Raw genomic sequence first — 10,232 nt, forward strand, 5'->3', positions numbered from 1 at the left:
CTATTGATCAGGACATATCTAAGGATCATACTTTAATTCCTACCTACTGAGTTTACCCACTCTGAAAGATGACATACAAATACACTAATAAGTGATCTGAAGATCACCTATCAGAATGCATCTTCAGTGAGTAACCCTACATCCTCTTGCAGTATCATCTTATATCAGTATCACAGAAGTAGCAAAAAGGGATTACTTCTCCAATTCATTCTTTCCCTTTCTAGTATATTTGGCCCACCCAAGTCATGAGGCTTGTGCACTGACATTTTTTGAATGGATCAATAAAGTATGTCCTCGTCTCTTTGTGAAAACTCTTACAGGTGAAAGAAATCATAACTTCCATCCCACGAGGAATCCCACTGATTTCAGTGGGAACATCAGTGTCAATAACTGCTTGGAAAATTCGAGTCTTTAGGGAACAGACAGTACCACAATCTCCAAGGGCTACAAGAGGTTGATTACTATTATTCTCTTAAAAGGGAGTAAGATCACATTGAGATTCAAACCAAAATACAGACCTTTTCAGGTCACATTTACCAATGATCCATGGTGATATATGAATTGAACCAGTTACACCTTTCATTTGTATCTGAATCACAGAATCATTAAGGTTGGAAAAGCCCTCCAAGATAATCTAGTCCAACTGCCCCCCTACCACCAATATTACTAACTAAACCATGTCCCTAAGTACTTCATTCAACCTTTCCTTGAACACCCTGAAGGATGGTGACTCCACCACCTCCCTGGACAACCCATTCCAATGCCTAACCAAATAATAAGTTAAGTGGATGTTCTGCTGCCCTACTTAAATGTATTTATCTATAAACACTTAGTGCTAATTCTTCTTACGATGTCATACTTACTTTTTTTAAATACAGGCAGGACACATTTTGAACATTCAGTAGAATAACCCCCATTTATAAAGTTAGATCTAAAAAGCAACATTTGCCTCATGGAAGTCCTCCCAAGAGCTGGGTGCTGTCAAAATTAGCAGAGAAGTCAAGAAAAGGGTTGTAAAAATATGTGGTATATTTAATTCCAGAAAAGCTTGCTTAGGTTCTTACACCACCTCAGCTGTAACAACACTTTCATCAACTTCAGTAGACTTTGGATGAGGCTCTGAGTTGGAATAGAAGTTGATAATAATAGTAGGAATGCACTGACTGATGCCAACGGGCTTTGAATTGGTCCATTATTATGAAAGCTGTTTACTAAGAATGAGTAAGTATCCACACTGTGCTATATACACTACCCCTCAACTCAGAATAATTAGGGTAGTGTGGCTTACTGACTCACTGTTTTTACCATTTGCACAGCCACTTGATGTCTTGGAAAACATTTTCTAAAACAAATTTTTAAATCTTTTTAAATTCGCAAATCCAAAGATTTTTCATAGGTTTAGAAAAACAATAACACACACACACATATATATATGGTGGACCTCTCTTCCTCCTACACTAGTTTCTTTTAACCTAAAAGCCAAGCTAATCCTAATGAAACATCTTTACATCAACTGCTCATGTTTTACAGAATGTTTTTTCCCTAATTAATTGAATCATATACATCATAGTCACATTTATTATATTTTGTTAATTATTAGGTACATTCTCACACATAAGATTTTAAAGATTTGTTTAATGTCATATCTATATATAGTAGACAATTAAATCATTATATTCATTAAAGTTACTCATTTAATTCATTTGCTTGGCAGTAGAAGATGGAACTATGAATACATGTTTCAGTTCAATACCAAAAGCACACATTGCAAGAAGCAACAAGTGTACATTTTTAAGGATCACTTGTGAAATGTGCTGGACTTATAATGTCAGATTCTGAACCCTTCTGTTCCTATAAAGGATTTGCAGCATATAAGAGACTCCTACCCAGCTATTGTGATTGCCTCTTACAACAGGGATTAAATAAGCAGTTACACCCACCTTAGCTTTTGCACTACGTTTTTCATAAAATACATACTTTAACTCAACTGATCATCAGATTGAGCTTCTGCAGAGACTACTAACAAAAATTTCTTGGTTTATGTAGTTTAATAGTGGTTCACCATGATGTCTCCTGTCCTTCAAGGAGATAAATATATGATCAAAACAGCACTACTTAGTAAAAACTGTAACACAAATGAGTCTGTTTTCTGTCATTATAATGCTCATACACATTCATGAGTGATTCATTCATGCAGACATCTATCAAACATAGATGGCAATCACAAACCACTGCATGTGGTCCTTCAGAAGCCACTCTTGAGGGAGTTTTGGTCACTAGCATTCAAACTGTGGAATGGTTCCAAAACACCAGTTTCAGATACTGTCTTATCCAATGTTCCAACTCTGTATCAAGTTGAAATCAGGCACGATTGATCTCTTCTTCCCATTCTGCCCTGATTACTAAGAAAAGGAAACTTGGCCATGACCAGAGAGGCACCACAGTATGCTCCAACTAGATATATAACTTGGACAAACCAATCTTGGGGCTTGGCCACATGCCACACCATAGACTCAGAGGTAGGTTAGATGCAGCCTTTCTCCTTAAAAGTACAGTCTACAGATAACACACTTTCTAAATTAGATCCCTTAGGTAAATGCTTGCAAGTGGTTGGGATGAATCCAGCCTTAACAGCTACTTTGTTAATATAGTTGTGTATTAATAGTAAGGTTTAAGACACATTCATCACTGAAATATAAACCTTAACTTTGGTATGGTCTAATGCTTTTCAATCATTCTATAGAAGGTAGAGACAAAACAGAACAAAATACATCAGTAACACAAAGCAGCACCATAAACAAGATGTATTTTCAACTACGAAACTTGCATGCATTTTTAACACTACTAACACGGATCTATATTCAATTCTTTAGAACCCAGCTTGCATTTTGAACATAAATTTGCTTTGCCTTACTCACGGGGAGAAGGAAGAAATCTAATCAAATTCTACTGAGTGTTTTCTCTGCTATAATTTAGTGGTAAAACTGGCAGGCTGCCTAACCACGTCAAAAAGGGATACATCTGAAATGCTGTAACTATAAAATAACAAGGAAGCTTTTAGCCACACTCATGTAGTGGAGACTATGAAAATGTTTACTTGTAATGTGGTTAGCATATGAAAAGATTAATCTAACAGGAAAATACATTTTAAAGTTGTGAAATTGTCTTGCTTGATGTATAAATATTTTATGTAAATAAAAGGGGATTTGAGATTCATATAACATTTATATATTTTTAAAACTAAAGGCATAGCAACTGATTCTGCAAAGCGTTTTTCAGTGATACTCTCACTCTGCTATCTACACTAATGCCTTTATTTGTTTACATTAGCTCCTACCCTAATGAAGATGGCGCCGGTGGTTCTGTCTGGCTAAGCTGCTGACAGGACACCATCAACTTCGATGGAAGGCATCACTGAGAGCGAGCAGGCGGCTTCACAGCTCAGTGACTCTGCAGGCTACAGTGAAAGAAAATTGATGCCAACGGCTGGAGTGAAGAAAGGTGACTCTTCCTGAAGACTTCTGACTGGAAAGTTTGGGAAAATTGGGGTGACATACAGGGATGCTGTTCTAAGTACTCTGAATGTCTGAGCTCATTTCCTCAAGTTGTTTTCTTTCTGCCACTTTCTTCATTACACGTGTCACTAAAACTTGAAAGTCACTTTATACTCTTGAAGCTTTGGAGACGGCTTATAAATTACATGCCAGAGGGGTAAAGGAGGTCTAAACACAAATGAAAAGTCAGGCATTCCTTTTCAGTTCTGATCCAACTTAACTGGAGCTTGGATTCATTATTTTTCTTATTTGGGACAATTAACAAATTGTCCCCCCGTTCAAGAAACAAAAGAGACCGTCCTGGCAGACTCATGGCTAACTCACAATACCAAGCAATTTTTGTAAGATGCCGACAGCTGCTACCACAGCCATTACTTCTCCAATATAAGGGTGAGATTACTTGGTGGAAGAACCAAGCCTTTCCACCAAAATTTCAAAACATTTTCAAAAGTTGTGGCAGACTAGGTCAAGACTCAAAGCAAAGATTGACGATTTTACTGCTTTTGTGGCTGAAATTCACAGGACTGTAGAAGACACAAATGCATTCATTAAAGAATCTACAAAATGACACTTATTTTCTTTGGAAGCTCGATGGTACTAAAGCCCAACTGAAAAATGAAAGAGTCTATGTCTGGGTATTGGAGAATGTGATGAGTTACTGCATCTCAAATCATAACTATGGCATTAGAAATTTTATTAGCTGTTGTTAAAAAAGGAAAATGCCTGATATACGTGTGGATTAAAGACTCATTCAAATGCAGCATCACAGCATAAATTATTTCCCTGCTGTTAAATAAATCTAAATAAAACTGAAAGTGATAAATACAGGGAGGTCTTGGCTTATATCAGAAATTGTGTGGCCAGTAGGTCCAGGGAAGTGATTGTGCCCCTGGACTCAGCATTGGTGAGGCCACACCTTGAGTACTGTGTTCAGTTTTGGGCCCCTCACTAAAGGAAAGACATTGAGGTCCTGGAATGTGTCCAGAGAAGGACAACCAGGCTGGTGAAGGGGGCGGGGGGGAAACCTGGTGAGGAGCAGCTGAGGGAACTGGAATTGTTTAGCTTGAAGAAGAAGTGGCTGAGGGGAGACTTTATCACCACTTCCGAGTACCTGAAAGGAGGTTGTAGAGAGATGGGTGTTGGTCTCTTTGCCCAAGTGACAGGTGATAGGATGAGGGGGAATGGCCTCAAGCTGTGCCAGGGCATGTTCAGATTAGGCGTTAGGAAAAAGTTCTTCACCTAAAGGGTTATTGGGCACTGCAACAGGCTGCCCAGGGAGGTGGTTGAGTCACCAACCCTGGATGTATTTAAGAGCAGATGAGGTGCTTAGGGATATGTTTTAGTAGAGGACAAGTATGATTGGACTCAATGATCTCAAAGGTCTTTTCCAACCCAGTGATTCTGTGATTTGTGTCACAAAGTTAATGCACTCAAAGGTGTTCAAACTGAACTATATTTCCCTGGAAGGCAGCACAGCCAAGTTTACATAGTGTAATCTGTGGATCATTCTGCTTGTGAAGTTTTGGGGCAGGGGAAGAGGGCTGTTGGGTTGACAGAAATACACTCAGAGAAGTGGATATTTACACACCTAATCTTGGACTATCAGCTTGAGCTCTCTCCAAATACATAATCAGAAACATTCTGAGGTTTTAGTTTAATTTTTTTAAAGGCATATATGTGAGCCAGTACCAGACTCCAATGGGATGCCTCTGAAAATCTGGATGTGACCTGCCCCATATGACTCTGAAAATCTCTCTTAAACAGTAAGAAAAGCGTGGGTTCTAACTGGGATGCATAAAGCATGTCCTGAGAAAGATCCAGCAAACAGCATCAAAATCCTTTGAAGATTCCTGCAATTTTGCCAAAAGGCATGCTGTATGCAAAACTGTTGCTCATGGGGTGGAGTTCAACACTTGAGGCAGCAGATTAACACCACCACTTTCACCCATTATACACAACCTGAAAATGGGGTTGGAGACAGGGAAAAAAAAAAAAAAACAAATCTAAATAAATAACCCAGTTCCCCAAGTGTAGATCTCCATCAGTCAAACCAAAGATGGTTTTGTTATTAATCAGAATAAGAGAATCAAAAATGATGTAATTTCTTTCTTTTAAATATCAAATGCATTGAAGCAGCAGTCATTTATTTTTATGTCATTATTTCTTTTGATACTATGCAAAATACCATTTCTAAAGGCTGGTTCTCTAAAAACATAACCATTAGGATAGTTGTTACATATTTAATTTCATGCTCCACTCAGCATAAAGCAGTTGAGAGACTGCCAGCCAGAGCAAATTAAGTAACTGGTTAGATAATTTCCTGCTTAATTGAAAGCAGGTAGTTTTTAAAAGTAATAATTGATTTTGTTTCTAATGAGTGTGTAGCTATTTCTCCCTTTTTCTATTCCTGTTATTAAACAAGATTGCACTAAACCTTGCACACTGTTAACAACAGGCACTGGAAGAAAAAACCTGGAGAATACATTTTATTTAATGTTTTAGATTCCAATCTCAGTTTAAAAAAAAAACCAACAGTGGAATGCCATCTTAATATTGATCCTCCACTTCAAGATCATTGCTTCAACATATAATCCAGGTCAAAAGTTCTTACCATTCACGCTCTTCAGGGGAAAGAAACGAGCCAGCAATCCCAGTTTAGTTCTAAGTGAAGAAGCATCAATCATTCTAGCAGACAGTAACTGACCTCAGCAAAAAAAAAAAAAAAAAAAAGGTGTTCTGGAATTATTAGTTTCCTTTTACTTTTAGGAATGGTCACTCCAAAAGAAAACCGTGATGTCTAAAGACAACAGACAGAAATCTTTGACTGACACCACTGTATCGTTTGGTAAGAAAGGACTTAATTCTCTATGACTGCTGAAAAAGCACCTGTCAGAAGCAGTTCATTCACTTGAAAATTATATTTAAAAACAAAAGAATAATTGTTCTATTAAAATGTTTGAACAAAATATTACATTTTCTGATCTAATGAAAAAATTAAGATGACTGTGTCCATCTTTTTTTCTTCCACTTCTTTGAAAAATAACAAAAAAGGAAAGCACATTCTACACATGTAGAAAGTATTCCTGCAAGCTTTGTATTACAATCCAATGTTTTGACAAGTTAATATAAGAAATAGTCAAATTCCTGTGTGACTCATTTTAGACTCTATCCTCATAACTGCTGAGTCCCTGACTGCTTCCTTTCCACAGGTGCATATATATATATATAAAGCAACAATTCCCTGAAATGAGTGATACAAAACCAACCTAGAGTATAAAATCAGTAATAGATCTCTATAAAAGTCAGAAGCTATAGCATCATACATACACATACACATCGTAGATTTATGCTGAGATGATTCTCCCAATGCAAAATCACTGCTGATTTCAGGCTGGTATGTATTTCCCACATTGCTATTTCCAATTAGTGCCTTGAGACAAGACTTGCACCACGTAGAGCAAGCAAGAGTTCTGCAGCCTGTCAGGAGCTTGATCCACGCGCTACTGAAAGTATTATGCACCATTCTAAGTATTTAAATCTGGTATTTAGTATACAAATCCCTCTGAATTTACAGTCTTACATGCAAGGATTTAAAGAAAAATGCTCTATCCTCACAGAACACAATAAAGAGGTATGCATGGCTATCATAAGATTTCAGTTATCATCTTTTCGTTTGTGCTAAGTACAGTCACTGGCATTTGCTAGCATGCCAGATGACAAGAGGTTTTTTGGTTTATCCACACTGACAGATCTCTAAAGCAGTTAATAATCTTAACAGCAATACCGTAGGGTTTTTTTTCCCTGAAAATCACGGCTGCTAACCATAATGAATTCTCTGTCTATTTAAAGTTCATCAATACAGGGCTTAGATTTTACCTGCTCATACACAGTGACACTAAATGACGCCTGTAATCTTGGTAACAGTCCTCCCTTTTCCACATGAATACATATGTACAAATAGAGCTTAAACTTATTTACATGTGGACACCTATGTATGCATCTCAATCTGTAATAACGGGGTCTAGAATGGTTGAGGAGGTTAACGAGTTCAAAACAGGTATTCTGTGCAAAGAAGAAAGAACATGAATAAGCCACGTAGTTTGTCCCAAGCAAGTACCTGAAGAGCAATGGTGGTGTCATCCACTGCTTTTTTAACATAATCATCACGGGGGCAAAACAGCTCTAAAACCTCCAGAATTTCTCTACTTTTGATATCTCACCACTTTCTGAAGCTGGATGCTGTTGTTCCTACCAGTTCAAGTTTTCAGTTCTTAGAGTGAAAAAATTAAACCCTACACACACAAAAATACTGCAAATCCTGACATTTAAGCAGTATGTCTCACACAATGAAGTCACACATTTCATGTTTACTGTTAACAGTCGTTTTCAGTTCAGCAACAGGATTAGGGCTGATTTACAATCTCCCCTTCCGATATTTATAGCATTTCATAGTCCTCCTTTTGTCTCCTTACAGATCAAAGAAAATGCCCGTTAAAACTGCAAACTGCTAGGCTGTCCATCACAGCTGTGGGAAAAGAAGACAGAAAAAGAGAAAGAAGTGGAAAAATGATGTGGATATGTGGAAACTGGAGGTAGGAGAGGGAGAAATGCTTTACTGCATGATATCCAAATGAATACTTCATGAATATTTGCTCCAGTAAAGAGTTGTGATGCCTAAGGACAGTGGAAAAACTTCCAGCAGACGTTTCCTCCTCTCCCCCCTGCCAAAAGGACTTTGTTCGTTATACTGATCCAAATATCACTTACTGAGCTGACATCCAAATTCTGCTTGAAGTTATTAAGAATATGTATCAAGTGACTTGGTCTTGTCGGACCAGTGGACAAAAGCTAGCTGACACTAAAAAAGATCAAAGATATATATGATAAGTAGACAAAAGCTAGCTGATGCTAAAAAGGATCGAAGATGTATGATAAGCACTTTCAGTATGTGACTGCACTTGTACTATACCATATATACACATGTACAGGGTACAAACACATGTATGTAACTCACAGAAAAGCACTCTATTTATGTTTAGATTCTGCTGTCTGAAAGAGTGCAAGTAAGAGTACTAAATGCATGCTTTACTTCTGGTACCTTAACTGGTCCTTCCCCTGTTGAAGGTAATGGATGTTTTGCCATTAGGACAGACTTCAGAGCACTACATTGAATAATGACCACAGGTCACAACTACATGAGCTGTAGTTGACCACCACAACTACACAGGCTATTTTTAGAATCGCCCCTAATTGACCCCAACTTACAGGTTCTCAGTTTTCCACTAAACTTGTGCCAAGAGCTCATTTAATCGGTAAATATGTTCTTATGAGTAAATTATTTCTGAATTATTTTCTGTAAGTACCTAAGTGCAGCTATTTACCCCCACAAGCTTCAGGAAGGAGTCATTAAAGATTACAAATTCGTAACTATAGATTGGATCTAATAAATCATAATGATACTGAGTAGGAACTCACATTCAAAACATTCGTAATTATAAGAAAAGGTTAACTGATCTAAAATACATTAATAAGCACTGTGAAATCTGTTCTGTATAACAAGGTCAACACTGCATAACCAAACAGGTAAAAAGTTCTGGGGGAAATTAGAGACAAATAACATAAACTGAAGACAAATAAAAAACTAGTGCCTTCAGACGTACATTTACATATGTGCAGACACACTAATTCCAAGTTCCAATCATCTCTGCAGTTTCAGACTGCAGTTAATTGGCTCCTAAGAAGGCTGGACCATAAGAGGAAAGTTTCTAGACAAAAGCATATTTCTAAGCTTGTCTTGTCCAAATTACCTCAACCAGAATTTTACTGTCAACATAAGCAAGAATTCTGGTAAGATCTTAGGAAATAAAAAGTCAGAGCAGCACAGACCGATGTCTCCTTTATCTAATAAAGTATTTGAAGAGGGCGGCCTGACTAACGGAGAGTCTTTAACAGATCAACTACAACTTCTAGGAAAGCGAATAATGCTCTGTTCTTGCTCCAGTCTTAAGAAAATACTAGCTTGGAGAAGTCTGCACAAAAGCTAGAGTAACAGCTGAGATGACTCTTGGAACACAGTGTGCTCAGTCTTATCTTTTTCTGAGAGTTTATAGTTTTGATCAGATCACCCTCTGTATCATCTATTCTTATTCTGTCAGTCAACCTGGAATCACAGTTGTCACATCTGACAGGAAGATAGAGAAAGATAATACTGCTGACTTTCTATAGAAACTGTGTGCAAATCAAACTAACTTCTTTATAATTACAGTATTTAGCCTAATACCTAAAATAAAACAAAACTTAACTTTCAACAGTTAAAAACTTCATGAAAATCCAGAGCAAGTTCCACATGAAGGCTCTGATCTTAAAGTTACTTGTATGCAAGGTCATATTTAAGGATAAATCCATTAAAAATTAAGCACTATGGGTAGACCTACTTTCTCAATGGTTATTAATCTCAAACCATCTGCTCTAACCACACTTATGAATGTGTCACCCACAAGAGAAATGGGAGAAAGGTGGTGGGGTGTGGGGAGAAGTACATTAGAGAAGTACATGAACTCCAGAACAGCATCTATCATTCCCTAACGTAACCAGCTACATAGTTTTCACTTCAGGATTTTAAATCTGTACTGGAAATGGTGGTTGCTAGGAAAAAAATAGTGCATGGTGGGTTGGCCA

This window comes from Gallinula chloropus (assembly GCF_964237585.1).
Source record: "Gallinula chloropus genome assembly, chromosome: 2".
NCBI classification, from domain to species: domain Eukaryota; kingdom Metazoa; phylum Chordata; class Aves; order Gruiformes; family Rallidae; genus Gallinula; species Gallinula chloropus.